Below are 22,387 nucleotides of genomic sequence, written 5' to 3'. Positions count from 1 at the left end.
AAGGGGCCAAGTCTTCTGAAGGGAGGAGAAGCAAAAGAAGAAAACAGCTCCAGGAAAGTGTCCCTTCCTCCTTTTATTCCTCTTTCCCTTTTGCAAAAAGGGAGAAAAGGAAGAACGATTCTACCAGCCAGCCAAAAGCTCATTAATGCACTTGACCTTCTGAAAGGAAATTAATTCCAACTTCACACCTGCCGGCTGTGTTGCTCAGCTTTGTCAAAATGTTGGCATCATTAGAGAGGAGATGACATGGCTTGAGGGCACCAAGAGTCTGCCACCTCCCCACGCTGGGCTGAGTGAGTAGGAGCTGGCAGGAAGCATGCAGAGGCGCCGGCCCTGTCAGCTTTTCACTGTGGATTAAGCTCCCTTCTGTTGGCTCTGGAAATTGTTATCACTGTCGAGCTGCCCTGCTGATTCTTACCAGGCTCCCTGACAGCGCAGGCCCGCCGACCTGGGTCTTAGGCTGGAGGGACGGCAGACCATGCGTGTGCGTGCGCGTGTGCGTGTGAGAGAGGAACTGCAGGAGACTGTGTGTCCGCGTGTGTCTGTGTCAATGTATGAACATGGGTGTATAAGTGTGTGTGTGTGTGAGAACGTGAGCATCTGAGTGTGTGCGTGTGGGTGCAGGGCATAGGATGTGGGAGAATTTAGGACCCAGCCAGTGTGCAGATGCTGGGGTGTGTACACGTGCACACACGTGCGTGTTTGTGCAGGTGTGAGTGTGTGTGTGTGTGGATGTGTACTGATACACTCAGGTGGGGACCACAGAGGGTGTGCTTGCGTATCTGTGTACGTATATTCTGGTGGATGTAGGTGTCCTCTTGTGCATTTGTGGGTATGCGTGCTTTGCCAAGTGCATACACGCATACAACACAAGGGGACACGTGCCTGCGTGTTTAGAGTGTGGGTGTTCGTATATATATGTAAATAGTGCATGGAGATTGCAAGCCTAGACGTGTAATTGTGAACATCTGTGCACGTGTGACGGTGCGTACGTTTCTATGTGTACATGTCCACACTCACGAGTATTTGAGATTGTTTTCAGTGCTACTTGATCCGCCAAGAGTCTCAAGACATGTTGGGGCACAAGGAAATCATAGACTCCAAATTCCCTCCTCCTTTTTTAATGATGTTGATATTTGATATCGAAGAAAAATTAAGGTAATTATTGTGACAACTGCCAGAACTTTTTGGACTTCTGGACCCTTATTATTTGGATTTAAAATTATTATTTTGAAGTTTAAGAGAGTTGGAGGGAACATGATCTTTTCATTGTCTGGGGCCTAAGCTGGCCCCATTTATACATAGGCTGTATTACATGGTGCATGGAAGTGTGTGTGTGTGCGTGCACACGCGAACATCCATGTTTGTCTGGGTATTCATCTGAACAGTAACCACCTGTGTACATAATTCTCTGTGCACATTCTTGATCAACTTTCAGTTGAATTTGAAAAAAATACGCAGACCTTCATCTTGTATCAGGTACCATTTTAGGTGCTGGAGAGATAGAGAAAGAGAGAGAGAAAAAAACCCTGTTCCTGCCCTTGAAAAGTTTCCTCTTACTTGCCAATTCTAAATATTTGGTAGTAGATCCTCGTGGCTTTATGTGGAGTTGGATTCTGAGGATATGTCCAGGCTCATTGAAAAGCCATGATTGATTAGTGATGTCTGCCACAGACATGGGATGTGGGGCTTGTAGCAAGTATGTCATTTATTTGCCAGAATCAGCATATTACACCCAAGATGGCTCTTTGCAGTTCCAGGTTCAGTGTCCTTATTTTATAGCTGGGTAAACCATGATAGAAAAGGAAAGGGAGTTGTGTAAGCAGGGCTGAGTTTAGAGTGAAGGAAGCAAGGCGCCTAGGGTGCAAAACGTTAAGGAGGCGCTTACTCTCAGATCTGTGTGAATGCCCCCCACCCTCACTTGCCTGATCCTGAGACTGAGTGCCTCCTTAAATTGTGTGCCCTAGGGACACAATTTGTTTCACCTTAATCTTGGCCCTGACTCAAAGTCACTTTTAAAAGAATCACCATACACCTTAGGTGGAGACAAAGAAAGTTCAGTGGCTTTATTTATTAGTGTTTGTCAGACTGAAATGAATAGAAATCAACTGAAGCTTAAGAAAAATGGGAATGGGGTGTCAAAGAACCCAAGGGCAGGGGTTTAAGTAGGGTGAAGAAAGTTCTAGAACTGGGACCCTGGAGAGAATTCTACCTCTGTTACTCACACTTACTTTCATTATTCTTTCTGAGCTGAATGGCTTTCCCTGCTCCACCAGTTACCAACTCTGTGCATTTGGGAAATTGTCTTGCTTTTTTCATCTATACAATAAGAATATTATTAATTACTTCCTTACCTCCTTACCGTATAAGGTTGTAAGGAGCAATGTAGGTAAACCATCCAAGTGGCTGACATAGAGATATTGTCACCACCACACCACAGCCATCACCATTGTCATCACCATCATTACACTGGTCTACATCATCTTCATCACCATTATCATCATCACCACCATCATCATCCAAATTCCATGGAAAAGCACTCTAATTTGCCCAGATTGGGCTCATTCTGATCTAATTAATCATGGCCGTGTTAGGTGTGGACCTTCTGGGATCCAGTCCCTGTTGATTGTTGGCAATTGGTGGTTAAGTGTGTGAGCAAGGCAGACACTCCCAGAGTTCTGAAGTATTCTCTGGTTTGGTTTTGATGGCACAGCACTGAGGAGAGTGGAGGGTTCTCTTCTGCTCTACTTTGATCTGTTCCTCAACCCACCCCCTCACCTGTTGAAGACCCCAACAAGGGTTCAGTCTGCTCTCAGCATGCCTGCCTAGCTGCAGGTTTTGAGGTTCGAGCCCACTCACTGAGAGCTGCAGTCTAAGGGGTGCCACTGAGCCCATTGCATCCAGGTATAGGTAGGTTTTTGTGGCAGGGGTCGCAGGGGTGAAGGGACAGCAGGATCGGGGAAGGTCTGAAGCTTTGAGTATTGTTGAATCATGATGGAGGTGGGGGAAGAGGAGAAACCCAAAACCTCGGGTAGAATGAGGACCCAGGAGGGGAAGACGGCAACAGAATGTAGAAGGGAGCCTGGAATCCAGTGGCTTTGGCTGACGGTGAAAAAGAAGGAGAAAAAGGAGGGAGGAAGAGGAGGAGAAGGGGGCAGTGGAAGAGGAGGAGGAGAGGCGTGAAAAGGAAGCAGTAGCAGTAGCTGATGAAAAGAAAAGGGTGATGAAGCTGTGGCCAATGATGATACATCAGTGATGCTGACAATGATGAGGATGAGGATGGAGATGTTTCTGAGGGACTCTTGGCTCTGGGGAAGCCACGTTCTAATTAACACAGACTTCTGGAAATGGCCTCCTTTCCCCCATCCGGCTGTATGTATAATACACACCTGCCGTCTGCCCCATCGCCCAGTCCCCCCTCCCTCAAGAAGAAAAGAAAGGACACTGAGACCCTCCCCAGCAACAATTCCAGAGTTCTGGTTCAAAGGAGGGTGCTCGGGCTTGGAGAGCTCTGCCCTGCGGTGGAAAGGGGAGGGGGCTTAGGGGCAGCTGGTAAATCATTTACCCGTGTGGCTGGATGAAGGAAATTACTGATCCCCTATCACCCTCCCCTGGAGGTGGGGATGGGGCCCCCATGACATGGGCTTCCCAGGGCTGGAAGACATGGTAGCGGTTTTACTTCTAGTGCTGATATGAATAGATCTTGTTTCTTCCTTCGTCCAAGAAAGCCGTGGGGAAGATAACTAAAAACTAACTCCCACGGACTGAGGGACTCGTGTTTACCGGGTGCTCTGCACAGCTTTTCCGGAATGTATTATTCTCACAGGAACTCTATGAGAAAGTTGCTTTTATTGAACTGAAGCTAATGAAATCACTGACATTCAAACATCACTGAAGTGTGAAACTGGCACCTTCATAGGATTCAACCTATTGTTGTTATTATTATTGTTGTTGTTGTTGGAATCTCAGAGAGGTGAATTAACTGACCCCAGCTATCCAGCTCCAGTGTTAGGATAAGCCCCTTAGCACATCGGGAAGCTCGCATACCCTGGATGATGTTACCTCCCTGGTCTCCTCTCATAGCTCCTTCCCTCCCTCCCCTTCTCCAAGCCTCAGTTTCCTCACTTATCATGGAGGCTATAACAAAGAAACTGCCATTTCTTAAGCATTTAGTGTGTTACCGCACTGTGCCAAGCACTCTACCCCGTCGTCTGAATTTCTGCTCCCAGCCCCACTCCGATACAGGAGTTACTCAGTGCTGATGCCTGCACGGGTCTGAGCTCTGTGTCTGCACATAGTAGAAGCCCAGCTAATGTCGGCTTTTTTCTTGTGACCCTTCTTTCAGGAGCCACTGCATCTGAGCAGGAGGGCACAGTACATCCTGCCACCAGGAGTTAAGCCACCTTCCTCCTGGCCCAGGGAACACAGGCGAGGCAAGAAGAAAACCTTCCTGTGGCTCAGTCCTAGGGAACCAAAGGCAGGAGGGGAACTCCAGGCTTCCAGAAGTCGCGTTGGGAACCATCAGCACGTCTCCCTTGCAGACACGGATGACCCCTCACGATGGGTGAGTCTGATGAGAGGTTACGCCAGGACCTCTGACTACAGCACGTGTGTCGGGGAGGGAAGGGAGGGGCCAGAAAGAAGCAAAGGCTTGTCATGCACAGTTGTGTTATTCTGATCGCTTTGTTCTCTTGTTCTTTGGTCAAGCAGTTCACTCACTAACCATTCATCGAGCAGGGATTGTTCGACGTGCATCCAGCCGCTTTTGATCTCGCCGTTTTGCACGTTTGTGTGTCTTTTGACTGTTTGAAGGCTGCTGCCTGGGACAGACCCCCGAGCAGCCACTCCTCCACCAGCAGCTAGTGGGGCTCCCTGCGTCCTGTCGGTGCTTGGACACTGACGGTTGAAAATGATCAGGTTGCACTGAGAAGGATGGTGTTGACCCCTGTGAGTTCCTGTCCAGGCGCATAGTAGGCACATTGAAAATGCTCCAAAAACCTTGGTCAGATGGAAGCAAATTGGTGCATAGATGTTCGCATTTAATTCCCAAGTCTGGCTGGGGTTTGGGGAGAGGAGAGCTAGGCTCTGTTTTTATTTGCTGTCGCTTTGGTTTGATTTTCACCGTATCGACTTCCCTGCAAGGGAAGGGGCCCCTCAGGTGAATGGCGAGGAACCCCAGATCAGGCCTGGCTTATATTCTCATAACTTTCTCATATTACGAGCTCTGGATACCACCGCACAGGCGGCCTCATTGTGTAAAGGTCCCCCAAGAATCCTGTGGACCCTGCAACCATCCTAACTCCCCCCAAAACAAATCCCCCAAGCATAACAGCCAGGCATTCTCTAAAGTGAGTGACCCCAAGCACACAAAAGGTGCACAAAAGGCAAAAAATAATAGCCCTCCTTCATTCTGCCGGAGGCCCGCGATGCAACGCCATAAAGCATTTGATTTAGGATATTAAATGCCGTTGGTGATGAGAACGTCGTGTAAGATTTGCTTTGCGACGTCTTGCTTCTCGAACTGTCATTAAAAATGATTTATAGGTGAGCCCCAGTCTCAGAAACAGCACGATTAGAATTGAGGGCTGGGGAGATCGGGTTTCCCCAGGCCGCCTTGCTGCGCTGTCCAGAGTCCCAGAGACCAAAAGCCTGTGAGAGAGACCGCAACCAAGTGTTTTTCAAAGTCAAGTGCGCGCGCGTGGAGGGAACACGTGTTCCCCGCCGAGGGGAAAACAATGAAGCCTTGTGGGACGTTGTAAACTGCTGGTTTCGAAAGGTGGATTCCAGAGGGCTGGGCTGGGGGAACGCTCCTTCAGCACAAGCCCACGGATTGAGGTTTCACCTAAGGCCAGATGTGGGCCGCTGGCCAAACCGGACTTGAAATGAGGTGTCGCTCTCAGATTTTTACATAATAAGGACATGAAGGTCTCATCTGTGTTTTCTCTTTATTGTGTGCCTGGCACTTGTCACAGCAAATCTAGGAATCACATGCTATTATTATTGTCATGTTATCGTTCCTATTTTACAGCTGAGAAAACTGAGGCTCAGAGCAGGGAAGTGTCTTACTCGTAGTTACACAGTTGGAGTGAGAGGATTTGAACCCAGGCAGCCACGCTCCAGAGCCCATCGGCTTAACTCACTGTCGCACGCTGAGTTGTAGCTTGTAACTTAAAGTGACTCCAGATACCCCTTCTGCTTCGTTTTGTCCATCTCTTCCCCCAAAAGTTGCCATTAACTTAGCACCAGCTATGGGCCACCCTCTTGGCTACTTGCTATATGTTATGCTTGAACCTCTTTATAACTCTGCCAAATTGGAGGTGTACTGTACTGTGTTCAACAGAACATCAGGGCATAAAGTCACACAGCTAATAAGTGGCCAAGCAGGGAATAAAATCAGGTCAGCCCGATTCCAGAGACAACCTGCTTGCCACGAGTCACCCGGTTCTGCAAAACGAGACACAAGCATCCTTTTGGGATCTGAGAGTAAGCATGATTCTTATAGATCAGAGTCTGCTGGAAATCATGGAAGCATTTAGAAGTTAGGGTGGGTTGGGGGTTGGGGAATACTCTGGAGTCTGACTACTTTGGGGTCTGGATTGCCTCTGCCGGTTGGACCAAAAAGGGTGAGCTGCGCTGGATGAGCTGGTGGTCTGAGGACTGCAGCCTCTATTTTATAATGATTGCTGTTATTGTTGTTGTTGCTATGGTATGGTTGCTATGGTATGGTTAGAGCAGTTTTCCCTTTATAGAAGTCTTCATAAATGTTTGCTGGATGAGCTGAACTGACAGAGATGATGAAAGAAGGAAATGTTTGAAACAAAGGAAGTGAAAAAGAGGAGAAAAACAATTCATCTGAAATTGCAGATCAGAGAAATAGCCACAGACTTGTTTTGTGTCATCTCTATCGTGTTTGTATCAGTCACAATAAATTTGATTGTGCTGCAGTAACAAACAGCCCCCCACATATTTTAGGAGCATAAATAACAAACATTCCTTTTTTGCTCTTCCAACGTGTTCATCCTGTTTCTGCTGGTGGGATCCGTGGGGGTTACTTTGCTCATTTGTTATTATAATAACTCGAGAACCAAGGCAGAGTCCTTATCTCTTTGTGTGCTTCCATTGTAATTGAGGAAATGAGGAGAGTCTGAGGGGATGGTGTGCTGACTTTTACAGTTTCTACCTGGAGGTGATGTGTGTCACCTCTGCTGACATTCATGGGCCAAAGTGAGTCACATGGCCATGACTACCTTCAGTGGAGACAAGGAAAGTGCATGTCCATCTCGTTCCTGGGCAGGGGCGGCTCTAGACATATTTGGTAAATAACACCCGTGAAAACGACAGTGTTTACCTAGTTTTTAACTAATTGCAAACACGTTGTAACCAAATATTTTGTATGAATTTAGAGATCTAACTTCTCTGCACAGAACTGGAAGATCTGGTAGCACCGGCCCGACGGGGCCAAGCAGTACTGGCCCTTTAGAAGAGGCGTACACTCTTGATTTTGCCGCTGGCCCCGCCTGGCCGGCTTCGCTCATTCTGGTTAGGTGCCTGGCTCCGGGGAGCATTTGGTGTGCAGACGTCTGGTTTGGAAGGATGAAAGTAGCCGCCCGAACTTGCTCCAGCCAGCATTTTGTTTCCATCACCAGATGCACTTGTAGTCTGTTCCCGTCCCAGAGACGAGTAACGCTAATACCCCAGAAGTGCCTCGCGGCAGCCCGGGGCTCAGGCCCACTGGCCGCCACACTCCGGCTTGTTGGCAGCAGTGGGAGTCCACAAACCCATGAAGGGAGTATTTAAGGGGTGCTGAAGTTGGGGAAGGAAGGGAGAGCGTGCAGGAGGAGTGGCAGAGCCCCCCCCCCCCCCCACTGGTGAGGGTGTGCCGGGCTACTGGGAGCTAAGGCCGGCGGCTGCTTTTCCTGGAATCTCCTATTTCATTTGAGCTGCCACCACATTTTGCAGAGGAGGAGACTGAGACTCAGAGATGTAAAATGACTTTGTAAAATGACTTACCAGAGCCGTAACTGGAAAACAGCAGAGTCTGTGTTTAAACCAGGGTCTGCTGCAACTCTTGTTCCTACCGAGGGCCACGCTGGCCCTCGGACGCCAGCTGTTTACCTGGGTGTTGGGCATGGGGCCAAGTGCTTACAGGAAGGAGATAAGCTCCAGCTCATGGTCTTTGCCTTCTTTTCAGCCAAATTCCACTTTACAAGTCTAAGGGTTCAGTGACTCCATTTATTTAGTATTTGATTTACAGGTGGTAGTGGGTTGAATGGTGGACCCCCCAAAGGGTACGTCCCCATCTTAACCCTCAGAACCTGTGAGTGGGACTTCACTCGGGAAAAGGGTCTTTATGGATGTGATTAGGTTAAAGAGCTCTAGACGGAGTCGTCCTGGGTTACCCAGCTGGGCCCTGACCCCAAAGACAAGCATCCTTGCAAGAGACAGAAGAGGACAGACACAGAGGAAGGTGGAGGCAGAGACCAGAGTTTTGCAGCCACGGGCCAAGGAAGCCAGCACCGCCGGGAGCTGGGGAGACAAGCAGGCGCTCTCCTCGAGAGTTTGGAGGCAGTGCAGCCCTGCTGGCACCTTGACCGTGGGCTGCTTCTGGCCTCCAGACTATGAGAAAAGACATTCCTGCTGTTTTTCAGCCACCGAAATGTGTGGTAATTTGTAACAGCAGCCCCAGGAAGCTAATAAGATAGGCTCGTATCACAGATGTGAGAAAGTTGTGTGTTTGGGGCATTGGCTTTGTATGAGTTGGAACCGTCATAGCTTCAGTCCTTTGCCCACCTCCTTAGCTGTCCCTCGCCCCACGCTCACCCGTGTTCTGATGTCCTGTGCCTCCATCCAAGGCCAGGCCCCACGGTCAAGTGACCTCGTCGGGAACTCGGTACCTGCTACCACGAAGCCCTTCCCAGCCTTCCCCTCCACAGTCTGCCCACACTCCCGCCCAGGATCAGCGCTCCATTAGAAGTCTAGCACCGGGCCAAAGTATAAGATACAAGCGAAATCCAAGGAAGTCTGTAAGCGGGAATTGCTTCAAATCCCAGCTCTGCCACTCGGCTGCATCTTGGTCTCCTCTTCTGTAAAATGGGCCCATTGTTAACTTCATAGGGTTGAGATGAGGCATCTGTGGGCCGGTGAATGTAAAGCTCTGAGCAGAGGGCTGGCGTTCAATACATGCTAGCAATTATTGCTATTATGGGACCAATTTGAGAAATACAATTATTGGAAAGCTACATTAACTCATCCGACTCAATTTAGTTTAATAAACTCTGCCGTGATGCTGAGGGGATATGGAGCGAGGTGGAATGCTGCATGTGCTCTGGAAGAAATGGCCAAGATGTTCATCATAAAGTAATTATGCTGGGTTAAACAGTGCTGCTTAAGGAAGGACCGGAGCCTTGCCAAAATACCCAAATGGCCTGTTTGGGGGTGGAAATCTGGGTTAGAGTCCAGTTGAGTGAAAAAGAAAAAGGCCACATCTTAGACTAAGCCCCATAAGAACCATGTAGAGAATAAAAGTACTTCCATATTTCTGTTCAACAAACCAGATGGCAAGAAATGTTAAATCAAACCTATTAGGGGAAGACAGAAGAAACACATTTAAATGACTGTTTTCATCTACGTGCAGCATGACATTGATGAAAATGTGAATTATAGTCGCTAAAAGGAAGACCTTTCACCAAGAGATGTCTTTGGTTACATGGTTCAGCATTCTTTTTTTGGTGCAATGCTAGAAGAAAGTGCATGTGACTTGTTAGTGTCTTGATCAATCTTTGAAAATTAATGGCCGGATCAAAGGCTGTCAAAAGGCCCTTTTCTCCTCTTGGCCTGGAAAAGAAATTTATTAATTTGCACATCACGTCAGTTCCCGGCATTCCGGCTGCCAGCTACCATTCTCCCGCAGAAAAAGAATTCTCCAGAATGACCACAAGTGTGAGCATCACTGTCATGTCTCGTTGGGTTGGGTTGGTTTGTTTCCGGCGGTACATGTCCAAGATGTGTAATAGAGATTTAGTGCCTTCTCATTAATAAACCCAGCCTTCAGCATGTGGCAGTTTCAGTTCTCGCCATCCTGGGAGCTATCCAAAGATGCCTTCCACTCTTCTGATTGGTTCCCATCGACCCTCCAGCTCGTTAGCCTGAGTCCCGCCTCTCTCCTCCCCAGGCCCTTCATCCCTCTTCCTCTCCACAGTCTGGGACAAACTCTCTAGAGAAATCCTGTTGTCAGGCCCTGCAATCACCGGTCTCCTCAAGCAGAGTTCTGCCTGAAATGATGGGATGTGTTTTTCATTTGAAATGAGCCCACATCTGGGACTCACTTAACTTGATTTGGGAAGTCCTGTGTTTCTGATCCAAAAACACACACACACACACACACACACACACACACACACACACACACACACACAAAATTTTTCGGGGGAGGCGGCGGTGCAAGGGAAAAGCCTGATTTTTTGTTTTTTTCCCTTCTCGGTGTGGATTGATTCGTCTTCCATTAGATTTAGCTTAGAAGGAAGAAAAGACGAGAGGAAGAGAGGAAAACAATGAACACTGAGTCAACTCGGCACCCTGACTGCCTTCCCCTGCTGGCTGATGAGGCTCTGTGTATGTGGACTGATTGAATTATTCCCCTTCCACTGAAAGGGAGAAGGCAAGGATGGAATCCTCTTCCTGATTGCTGTCCCTTTGGGTTTCCTGCCCAGAAAAAAAAAAAAAAAAAAAAAAAAAAAAAAGGTGCAGGATGAAGGGAAGGCTATTAGAAACCACAAAGAATCAAAATCAACGTGTGTATTTGGCTGGCCTGAATTACCAGGATATATACTCGGAACTTCATTCCATCCTACTGCAGAGCCCTGGAGGTACAGAAAAATATGTAATGAGTCCTGTCGTCCTAACTCATCTGTTTCCCAGGATGTGTAGACGGTGTGCTCAATACAAGAAAATCCAAATGTAAAACTCAGATAGATATGTGTGGGGTGACATACAGAGATGATTATTCACATTATAAAAAATTCACTTTCCCCACAGGAATGCACTATAACTTTAAAAAAAAATTAGCTAAATCTTCCACTTAAGTTTTCACCTAATTTACAAAAAATGTGAGTGATACGAATTTTTTCACTATCATTTTTTTAAATAGCTGAACTTTCTACTTGTATTTTCATTTACTTTTCCAAAAATGAGTGACACATGTTCTTTTAATACAGTTTTTAAAAGAGCTAAACCCACTACTTAAAAATCTTAATCTAATTTCCCCCCCCAAATGCAGAGTTTTTAAAGAAATTTAAGGTGGAGATGCATCTGTGATTCACAGCAACTGAGTCTAACCTTTGATTAAGAATAAAATAACATGGAAATAGCAAATGTGTGAGAAAAAGGAAACACCCACATGCTTTGGGGTATAATCTGCCTGAGTTGTGATGGTCAGTCCCCGTCACTCTCCAGCAAGTCATAGATAACTTTTGAGTATGAAGTTTATGGATTGCTATTGCATAAATCAGGATTTACATTTTTATTATGATTACATAAGCAGGATGGAGAGGGGAGAGCTGGAGGCACACTTTAGACTCTGGCATCAGCCATCCCTGGATTCAGATCACAGTTCCACCAGTGACCACCTCTGTGATCTTGAAAAAGTAAACCGGTCTCATACGTAATAATAACGTCTTACTTTATGGGGCCCTTCCAAGGGTTAAATGAGCTAAGAAACTTAACACAATAACTGTGGCTTGATACATTTTTAAAAATGATTATTTCAGAATCAGGATTATGATTAAATATGGTGAAATAAAATAATGTATTTAAGCATTTAGTAGAATTCCTGGAACCCAATAAATATTCAATACTTTTTAAGGACCTAGCCAAAGAAATAATCAACCCAGACATTCCTGAGTACATTTAATGGAAAACAAGGGTTACATCAGCTGAAACAAGCCTGTAATTAGGACAGGAAATAGCAACGTTTAAGCTCCTTCACTGGGAGAACTGAATTTGATTTTTGTGGCAGAACCAAAATTTCAAACGGAGTTAGATCAGCTTTGGAAAGAAAGTCAGCCAGTCACCATGCCCTCAGGACTCTTCAAATGTTACTGAAGAGTGCTTTGAGCTAACATTCCTTAAGTGCTTAATGTATATCAGGCTGTGGTTCTAAGCTCCTGACATGTGTTAACTCAGTTAAAGTTCACCAGAGCCCTATGAGGCAGGCATTGTTATGGGCCCATTTTACAGATGAGAACACCGGTAGCATAAAGAAGTTCAGGTACTTGTCTGAGACCACACACTTAGCAGAGCTGGAACGGACCCAGGAGCCTGCATTTCACTATGACCTTTTCTTCCTCCCCCGTATCTTCTCTGTGTTAGATTCTGGCCGAGGAAAGACTATCTAAAGATGAAAATGCAGATACCATAAACTGGCATTCTAAGGCAACTGAAGATGGAAAAAGAGAACTTTTTGTTTAATATCTTGGAGAACTCTTTTACTAAGAAGTGAACCTTTGAGATGAGTTTGAGGAACTTGAAGTAAGTTGGTGGAAGGGCATTCCTGGCAGAGGGAACAGTCTTAGCAGAGGAAACAAAAAGGACACGGATGCTTCCAAGAAAGAGGAAGGAGGCTGCTGTGGGTGGAGGGAAGAGAAGAGGGAAGATGGTAGCCAGAGGGAACTCTGGTTCTCAGACCACCCTCTGCAGGACTTTGAACTCACACTTGCATTCGCCATGTGGTCCGTGTTCTGAAGCCCAAAGTCTCCCTCTGGCTGATGAAGACATTACCATCTCCTATGACAAACTCCCACCACTGCAGACCAGCTCCTCAGCGCACGGACCTGCCTGGTACAGGGAGGCTTGTTGCCTCCCGGGGTCCGGAGACACATGCTCGTGTGACCAAGGGACCTGCTGGTTCCCTCAAAATCCTGCATTCTTTCTCCAGTCCCTCCGCAGGACTTTCCCCAGCCCCTGCAAATCTTCTCAGACTGCTAAGGATGAGGAAAAAGGAGTGGTGGGAGACAGCAGTTCTTGCCTTTTTTTTGCTTCAATTTTCAAGAGATACCAAGATGGGAAAACGTGCCTCTGATTATGACTCCTCTGTGCTTCCTAAAAGCTTCTTTCTGAACTTTCAAGTCTCCTCAAGTTTCAAGTCCTTTCTTTTTCTTTCCCCTGTTCTTTTTTCCTCTATTTAAACTAATCTAAAAAAGCTATAAAAAGCCTCTGACACTATAAATCCCCCTGTAAACCTTGGTTTTATAGGTTTAATTGCCCCTTTTTACAATGCTGCGTGCCTGGGTCCTGAAACACTTCAGTTTTGCAGGACAAGTTCAAATTCATAGCGAGAGTCTGGGCCACCCCATGATGGGGTTTTGAACTCTGGGAGCCCACGAGGCAAGTGGTTCTGGCCTCAGCTGAACCGTTTTTTTTTTTTTTTTTTTTTTCAGGCAGCTCCAAGTTGCCAAAGGGAGGCTTGTTCCTAAGTCAGAAAGTTGCCACATCCTTAGAGAATGCCAAGTCCTCAGAAGTCCCCTGAAGGCCCAGAGTTTGTTCTCGTTGGAGAGAACTCCTATAAAAGCAACATCAATACCAAGGCAATATTTACTAAAGCAATCACCATATATCAAGCGCTAGTAATTGTGCAAATGGCATTTTATGAGGGTGATCCTTACTACAGCTCTGTCAGTTGGGACCACCATTACCGCGTGTATTTAGGCTCAGAGATGGAAGTTATTTGCCTGAGCTCACACAGTAGGACCAGGACTCCATTGAGAAGAGGGGGGCGCTTACCTTAGATGCAAAATGTAAGCAGCACGCAAAACCTCAGTAATCAAGACAAGTAAGAGTTTAATGCAATCGTTTGGCAAAATGAAATGGACAAGCTGTGTCCTGTAGGCTGCCCACCTGACTTTGTCAATAAAGTTTTATTGGAACCAGGGCCAGGATAGGGGTGAGTCAAGCGAGGCTGAGTTGTACACAGGCAGGGTTGAAGCCTGTCTTTACTGAAACTTTTGAAATTGTTTTTATTGTGGACTCTTGGCATCCGTTTTGATTTTTGAAATACTGCGTTAAAATATTATTTCTCCCAATTATGGTGGGGTTTTTTTCCCCCACCCCAGGTTAAATTTCACACCCAGGGTGAGTGCATCACTTGCTTTACCCTAGTCCTGGCCCTGTTACACAGTGAGGAGCGCTGATCCCAGGGCAGCAGTCTGTCCATCCAGCTGACTTCCAAGGTGATTAGGTACTGTGGCCAGGATGCCACAGTTTCTCGCAAGGGTAGTCACCGCGGCTTTGTGCAGAGGTGACGAGTTGGGTCAGGTTTTCTCTACAGATGTGCGCTACGCAGGCCAGAGAAGGGCAGTGCCTGGAGCACGTTTCCTCAGGAATGCCCAGTGGCCTGAATTGTAATCACCTTGACAGTCCCTTGTAACACTGAGTGCTCATCAGTGCCTTTGGTGGTGAAGAGGGGAGTGGGAAGACCCTCAGGGAAAGCTTTCTCATCTCACACATTGATGGGGTCCACCTTTCAGTTTTCTCTCTGCATTTGCTTCCCCTCTGTCATTAATTGTATCCCAGGTAGGAGCCAGGGGCCTTGCATTTCACTTCTCGAATGGCTCTTGAGTTCTCCTGGCCTCATCTGTTGGCATCTCTCTTCCAACCATGCAGGTCCTTCTCTGGTTCCTCTATGTGGCACCCCTTCCTGCCCCTGGACCTTTGCACAGACCATTTCCTTGACCTCAAATACCGCCATCACCTGGCTCCCTCTCCCTCACGTTTCTGTTCATGCATCTCTCCTTCAGGAAGGCCTTCCTTAAAGACGCCCCACTGCACCCCAGACAGAGACCCCCCTTCCAGCCCCTACAACCTCTCCCTGGCTGCCCTGTGCACATGGATATCGATTTACTTCATTATTTTAATATTTCGTTGAATTTCTGCATTTCCTACCAGCCATTAAGCTCCAGGTGGCAGGTCCGGGGTCAGGCTTGTCCATCACCTCGAGGGCGATGCCCACCACGGACCTGGTACCCAGCAAGAACTCAGCACACGTTACTTAACCAAACAAGTGACTCTCTAGCCTCTGATGCTGCTCTTAACCTCCCGGAGCCGAAGGGATCCCACATGTAGAACAAGGGCCATTTGATTTCAAAGGGGCCTCTGATGTCCTAGGGTGAGTCTGCGATACCATCTGGGGCCCAGATAGGACACACCGCATTGGAGTTTGTCCAAGGCCTGGGGCTCCCATGGCTCCTGTGAGATGAGATGCATTCTTACTGACCACTGAGCCAGGGAAATGGAGACCGGTCTGGTCTTTTCATCTCCGCTCAGAGATCGGAATCTCCAACAATACCAGAGGTTATCCACCCTCCCTGATTAGTCGGCCTCAGACCTGGGGGCCGAGGGAACAGCTTGAATATTACCCAAACCCACGGAGGTTTCCCCGAGAAGTCACTTTTCCAACTCAGAGCCTGATGCTGCTTTAGGAAAGAGGATGATGTCATTGTTAGGAGTTAAAGGCATCGAACGATAATCACTGACATACACAAGTGGTTGGAAATAAACTAAGACTCCTTGTGTTTGACAACATTTCAGGATGGAGTCGCCCAGGCTGGGAAACTTCTGTGTGGACTGAAGGTTCACAAAGACTTAATAGCGAAGCCGGCTTGTGAGTAGTGGAGCTCAGGACCCGACAACATTGGGTGGAGGGTTTCTGCGTTGGGCCTGGGTCCCCCACTGCTGTCCTCCCGCCCTGTTGGAATCTCAGGGGAAAAAACCAAACACACCCCCCCCCAAACACTTTTTCTTGGTGTGGGAGGAGGGAGATAACTAATGAGGGCTGAGGTCTCACCCAGATCTTTTTGAAAGCTTGGTCAAGACTTTTCCCTTCCGTGGGCTTTTTCCACACGGCAAGGCCCGTGAGCTGCTTTGAAGGTTTAAGGGGAACATTGTACAGTGTTTCTTTGTCAGTTAGACAAAGACAGTGTTTCTTCCTTGACCTTTACAGATGAGGCATCATTCTAACCATACTCTGAGATTTGTTCTCATGCCAGGAGACTGACCTGGGGGTACCTTTTGAATACCGTTTGGGAGTTCCCCATTGCCTCCCCTCCAGAAGAAAGTCAAAGTGTCCTGGGGCCCAGTGAGTGGGTGCTCGAAGTCGGCAGCCTCGGGCTGAGTTCTGGGTGTCCTGCTTGCTGGCCTGCATTGGGTTACTTATGTCTGAGAGTCTGTCTCTTCCGCTGTCCTGCAGGCATGGTGACGAGAGCTGTGCCTCCATCCTGATGTCTGCCGTGCGCCTTAGGGGGGCTGCTGTAGGTCAGGGCCTGGCCCCCAGTTCACTGATTCACACACGTCCGTCACTGTGACTGCTGTTTTCCACTGTCTGGTTCTTATTTTCATGCTCCGCTACTATTTTCTCCCCTTCCTGCCCCAAACCCCCATGCCCACTCCCTTCCCCCCCCCCCCCCGTGACTCCCTTCCTAGCTGAGAACTGCAGCCTGTTCACAGAGTGCCTCTCCCCGCTCTGTACACCCTTCCTATCTTTTCAAAGGCCTGGGCTGAGATCACTGCGGGGAACACGCAAAAATGGCACTTACTCAAGCACCTGGCATGTATTAGGAGCTTAATAAATGGTTTGCTGAAACTGTTGACTCAGAATTAAATGCCTTAAAAGAAATCTGTAGCTATAAAAGGTTGCATTTCCTGTGTCTTCCCACAGCAAAACCTCTATTTTGGAAATTCCGTGATTGAAGGTTTGTTTCTTTGGGAGAAGCAAACATGGGATGAAATGCAGATGCTGGTTTGTGCTTGATGACTAATGCTGCAGAATGCGTTGAGCTGCCTTTAGTCATTTGCACCTTCCTGTGAGTTAGTTACTCCTTTCCTACTTACAAGGAGCTGAGGTTGAACTTTCAGATTGTGGGATGTGTGGTCGAGGGAGATGAGGCCAGAAAGAACTGAGAACTTGGTGAGGTGAGAGGGAGAGAAATCAGGAGACCATACAAATGTGGTGAAAGAGGATGTAGACAAGGCCCATCTTTTCCCACTTCACAATATGGCTAAGACTTAACTCGTGTGTTTGTCGAATGAATAACTGATTACTTTCAAACTTATCCTTTACTGTCTCTTCAGTTTTGTTCTCTCTAGAACTTTGTGGCTAGATTTTTCACTTATGTCAACAGGTATGTTCCTAGGTTTTCTATAAGGTTGTCCAAATTCTAGTTACCTCCAAATTTCTCCATCAGATCTAGGCCCTCAAAGAGCAAGGGAGACCGTGTGTCTTATTTACTGTGCTGAACTCAGCCTGTCACACAGTGACTGTCATATGTACAGTTGACACTCACTCATTATTTGTTGAATTCAACCTGTTCTGCCACCAACTTCTGCTGGAGTTTTCTGCTTTAAAGCTCGGGTCCCCTCCTGCATGCCACCCCTACACCAGAACCACCAAATTAGCTCTCCTCATTGGCTGCATCTTAGGTCTAGAATTTTTCGGCTTAAAAGTGAACGGTGCTTCTCAACATGTGTTTTCTGCAATGTCTTCGGAAACCTCTGCTTGCTTTTGTGAACAATCACTTTGGTTCTACAAATGATTTCATGAGTCCGGGCTCCTTCGTTATTTGATATTTGATCCGACTTGCTCCGTGAGTTTATGGTTTATGGGGAGTTTGCATCCAGTTTCTTTCCTTTCAAGAGCAAGAATAGAGAGAGAGATTGGAGAGTGATCATGGAAGCAGTTTCTGTGGGAATTCTTTTCTCGCTGCCCAGATCTAAATGGGGTCCACTTTCCCACTCACTCACTGCCTCCCCCTTTTCTTTTGGACTTTGTATGAGTTCTTTTTCCTGCAAAGCCCTGAATACCTGACAGGTGAGGGATTGGCGGGATGAGGTGGGATTTTGGTCAGGCCGCGGGTGGGGAACCGGGTGGCTACCACCTTGGAATACATTCATTCATTCACTTTATTCAAGAAACACTTTTGGAGCATCCATTCCTGGCCAGGACCTGGACTGGGTTCTGGGGACCCAGTGAATGGGGGACTGGGTGAAACCCCTGTTCTCCCAGAGCTTACTGCCTGTGGGGTGGGGGATTCAGGCAGTTGAACAAGCAATGACAGTACACCACGACAAATGGGATAACTCAGGATCTTAGAGAGGACCTAATATACTGAGTTTCCCTGGGGGCCACAAATCGTGCACAATACTTTTTGTATGTATGCGTGTATGTACGTATGTATGTATTTTATGGAAATGTAGTTGATTTATAATGCATAGTACTTTTTACAATTTCTGTGACTTACATTTTCTCATCTGCCAAATGGGGATCACCATAGGGCTTGTTCCATAACAAGTGAAGAGTGAGAGTTTTCATTGTTAAAGCACTTAGAACAGTGCCTGGCACCTTAACCCCATTTATATATGACACATCCCCATTTTACAGATGAAGAAACTGAGGCTCAGAGCACTTAGATTTGTTGGCCTTGCATCCTGAAGGCGTCTAAGCACCGAGGAGCAATCTGGGAGATTGCCGAGACCTGCCTTCACATGATACAAGCTGAGAGAATTCGTTAGGCTCACAGTTTGTGACCTCAGATCTAATTTCCTCAGATCAGGCTTGTGGAAAACTTCTACAGAACACACTTTTCAGGAACTATGGAAAAAAGTCAGATCTAGTCCAAGGGGGGAAAAATAACTCTATGCAAGCTAATTTCAACCCCAGCTATATTTTTTTGTTTTTCTTTCCCCCCTTCTTGTGAGCTCTCTTAACTCGGAAAAACCAGAAAACTCATTTACTAAGAATAGATTTTCTTCTGATTTCTGGATGCAAGGTAGGTAGAAAACAGGAGAGAAATAAATGATTCAGAGCCCCCACACGCCATCATTGGGCCTGTGGTTTGGGGCGGATTTAACAGCTCTGAGTGAGACCTCAGACTCCTGCTTGCAGTTTGGCGAGACCACAAGTGCAATTTATCTGAAAACTCGGGACGAATCCTCCTCGTCCTACAGCCAACTGGGACCCCAGCAATGGAAATGCTGAGAACCGGCCTGATCTCCCAGCCCTTCCAGTCACGCTTGCCGGGCCACGAAGAGCAAACAGGAAAATAAAGACTCTGATGCCTTCCATTTCCGGGTGACCCCTTCTGCTCTCAAAGCAAAACAAAAGAATGAAACGAAACCAACTCGATTCTCTTATGGTATAGAAGCTCTGATTCCGAATAATGAAATATGGGGTGAAAATAAATAGCCAACATAGGGGAGGGGCTGTTATTAGGCAAAATATTACATCCATATGGCCAAATATTAGACTACCATTGAACTGATGTTTTTTTTTAAAAATGCTTCTGGTATAATGTTATCTTATTTTATTTTTTTAATGGCAGAAACTTGGGTGAGGTCAATCACATAAAAAATATAGAGCGCGAGGGGGAGAAATGACCAGAGGGAAATACTCCCAGTCGTCACTGCAGAGCATTTGCCTTGGGGTGGGATGAGTCTTTGGTGATTGCTTTATTTATCACCAACCAACTTCACTGCACAGCTCTTCTCCCAGCACACATATGCTGGGAGTAAATCCCTGTAGTCATAGCATCATTCTGATTCTTCGCAGTCTGTCTAATGACAGCTGACCTCTGAGACGGGGCCAGGGAAGAAGGAACTTGCTGGGAAGCCTCCCCTTTTATCTTTCCCACAGAATGACGTATCTGATGCAAATTAGCATGAGTTACGTTATCATAGCAGTAGTTCCCAAAATACTTTTTACAGCACATGAATTCTGGGAGATGTTCCCTCCAAAGGAACAACCCATTTGGGACTCTGGCCAGCACTGGGACTGCCTGCCATTTCCCACTCTTGAAGGTTCACCAGGTACCTTGGTGATTAAAGGCTCTGACAAGTCCTGCATTAAAGCTGTTGAGATCAATTTTTCACAAACTCTGTGATCACACATTCTGTTATTTCCTGTAATCCCCATGATCCTCTCATGGGACTAGAGTTCCAGAGAATGGCAATGGCAAATAACCTGTGTTAGATGGCAGAAATGACCGCACTCTTTCCCTTTCCCAGAGCCCACGCTCTTTGTGGTGTGACGGCAGCATTTCCCATCGAGCCCTGGGGAGGGTTTCCCCATCCTTGAACCGAAGCTGCTCTTGTGATTTCTTTTTGACTTGGCCAGTGAGATAGGAGGGTGGCAGTTCTGGGCCTTGGCTTCAAGGGGCCTTGCTTTCATTCTCGCTTAGAAGGCTACCAGCATCATGAAAATGAACTTGAGCTGTCCTGCTGGAAGTAAAAGACCGCCTGAAAGGCTGGCAAGGAAGTCCCATCAGAGGCTCCCTTGGATCAGTCGTCACCCAGCCAGCCTGGCAGCTGGCTACAAACACATCTGTGAGTCCTGCAAAGACCAGAAGTGCTGCCCGTTGAACTCCAGCCCAAAAGCTGGATGGAAGAGTCACAAACTAAATAAATGGTGGTTTTGGTAGCCACTGAGTCCAAGGGTAGCTTGTCACGCAGCAAAAGCTGACCTGTACACACTCTACAATAGGGATCACCTTGAATTAAGAAATTTACATTTTTTTAGCAGTAAACAGTCTGCAACTTTTAGGACTCAGATAACGATTCTGATACACATGTGTGTTTCAGTCAGTCTGAGATGGAGAATCTACTCTCGAAGACACAGTCAGGGGGTTGGGGCCATATCTATGCTTTTTCCAGAAAAAAAAAAAAAAAAGTAACCCCTGCTTCCTACTTCTGCGTGCCTACAGGGCTGTCTTCCCAATTCTCGTCTCATTCAATGGGCTGCTTTTTCACTTCCAGCTTCGTGAGTTCCTGCAAACCAGCCCCCTGTCTCCCCAGAAGGCAAAGTCACTTTGCTTCACCTGTATGAAGCAAATGGGGAATGGGGAAAGGGAGCAAGAATAGATGACAGTGAGGATTTGCCAAGGGCAGGGGCTGAGGCTGGAGCTAAGGATGGGAAAGGAGGCTATCCAGAGCTGTGGGAAGCTGGAGTGAGCAAGACAGTTGCAGAGCGAACTGGAAAGGAAGTATGTTAACAGGCAAAGAAACTCACGAATGAACTGGTTGTTGATGGAGTCAGTCTTGCACGCAGCCCTGCCATCTTGTAAAAAGGCTTTTATTTGTCCTTTCTTTGTGAGAGCCCTGGGAAGTGATCATTAAAGGAACAGACCCGAGGCAGTCGTGCAGATCTTGGGGGGGGTGGGGGGGGTGGGGGGTGAGCCTGTGCGCGCCCCTGCCTGGCCTCTCTCTGGCACCCACCCCCACTTTTACAAGAGCCAACTGGGTTGCAAGGTTAAAGCCAGAGGGGACCAATTGGTGTTGTGGGGCTTTTTATACAAAGTGCAAAGGATCAAAGTAATTAGCAAAGGGCTAGAGACCAGGCCTGTTAGAGAAAGAAGCCAGCCACCCAGAGCCTTCCACGAGCCCGGCTGGTCTTTCCCAGGTCTGCTGTTAATGTCTCCATGCAGCGCGGGGAAGCAGTGCATCTCAGCCCAGCAGGGTGCTGGAAGGGCTCCTTTGGAACCAGGCAGGAAGTGAACCCAGAAGGCGCCAAGTCTGAGCCAGGAGAGCTTTGCGGGGTGATCTCTAGGTAGCCTAAAAGGAAGGTGTGAGCCTTGAGTGAGAGCTTCTTGAGGAGTCTGTCTGAGACATTTCATTGCTTCCTTCCGATGGAAACTTGCATGGCCAGAGCCAGGCTGGCTGTGGGAGCGCTTCCAAAGCTTATCAGCTGTAATAACGGCCGGGCAAGACTTACCAAGCAGGGCATTGTGCACAGAATTATTTTAAGTGGCCCATAAACAGGATTAGAAATTATACAGACTCACTCAGCAAATAGCTCCCTCCCTTCTTTTTCTTCCTCCTTCCCTCCTACCATCTTCTCTTCCTCCCTCCCTCCTTCCCTCTCTGATTCAGCGAAGAAGAACGTCTCTGGTGCTAGTATGCTGTGGGAAACAGAATAATGGGCCCAAAGATGTCCACACTTGTGACTGTGTTACCTTGCCTGGCAAAAGGGACTTTTAATCTAATCTCTCATGCATCCTTAAAATCCAAGAATTTGCAAGTGGAGTAGTTTACTTGTATGGTGAGCTACACAGTTACCTTTTAAAGAAATGTGTATAATTAAAACAAGTTAATGTAAAGAAAAAAAAATCCAAGAACTTGCTTTGGCTGCTGAGAACCAGAAAGGTGGCGAGTGACCTGTGGCCAGTCCTGAGAGAGGAGGACATGTGTGAGGACCGGACAGAGGCCTCCTGGAAGTACGTGTGGTCCCCAGCTGGCAACCAGCAAAGAAATGGAGACCTCAGTCCTCCAACCACGTGGAACTGAATTTTGCCAACACCCAAAAGAACAACGAAGTGATTCTCCCCAGATTCTTCAGCAAAGAACTGAGCCC

General features: G+C 47.3%; 1 long non-coding RNA gene across 5 annotated transcripts in view; it reads left to right on the top strand.

Moving 5' to 3' along the window:
- LOC123619309 (uncharacterized) overlaps positions 1–22,387 on the top strand; it is a 578,093-nt gene that overhangs the window by 464,323 nt on the left and 91,383 nt on the right. For all 5 annotated transcript variants that reach the window (XR_012503694.1, XR_012503693.1, XR_012503691.1 and 2 more), the window contains one exon: positions 4,346–4,564. This is a non-coding gene — a long non-coding RNA (uncharacterized LOC123619309). The remainder of the gene's footprint in view (positions 1–4,345; positions 4,565–22,387) is intronic.

This window comes from Camelus bactrianus, chromosome 32 (genome assembly GCF_048773025.1).
Source record: "Camelus bactrianus isolate YW-2024 breed Bactrian camel chromosome 32, ASM4877302v1, whole genome shotgun sequence".
Classification (NCBI taxonomy): domain Eukaryota; kingdom Metazoa; phylum Chordata; class Mammalia; order Artiodactyla; family Camelidae; genus Camelus; species Camelus bactrianus.
Note: the sequence above shows the minus strand (reverse complement) of the source record. Positions and strands in the feature narration are given on the sequence as shown.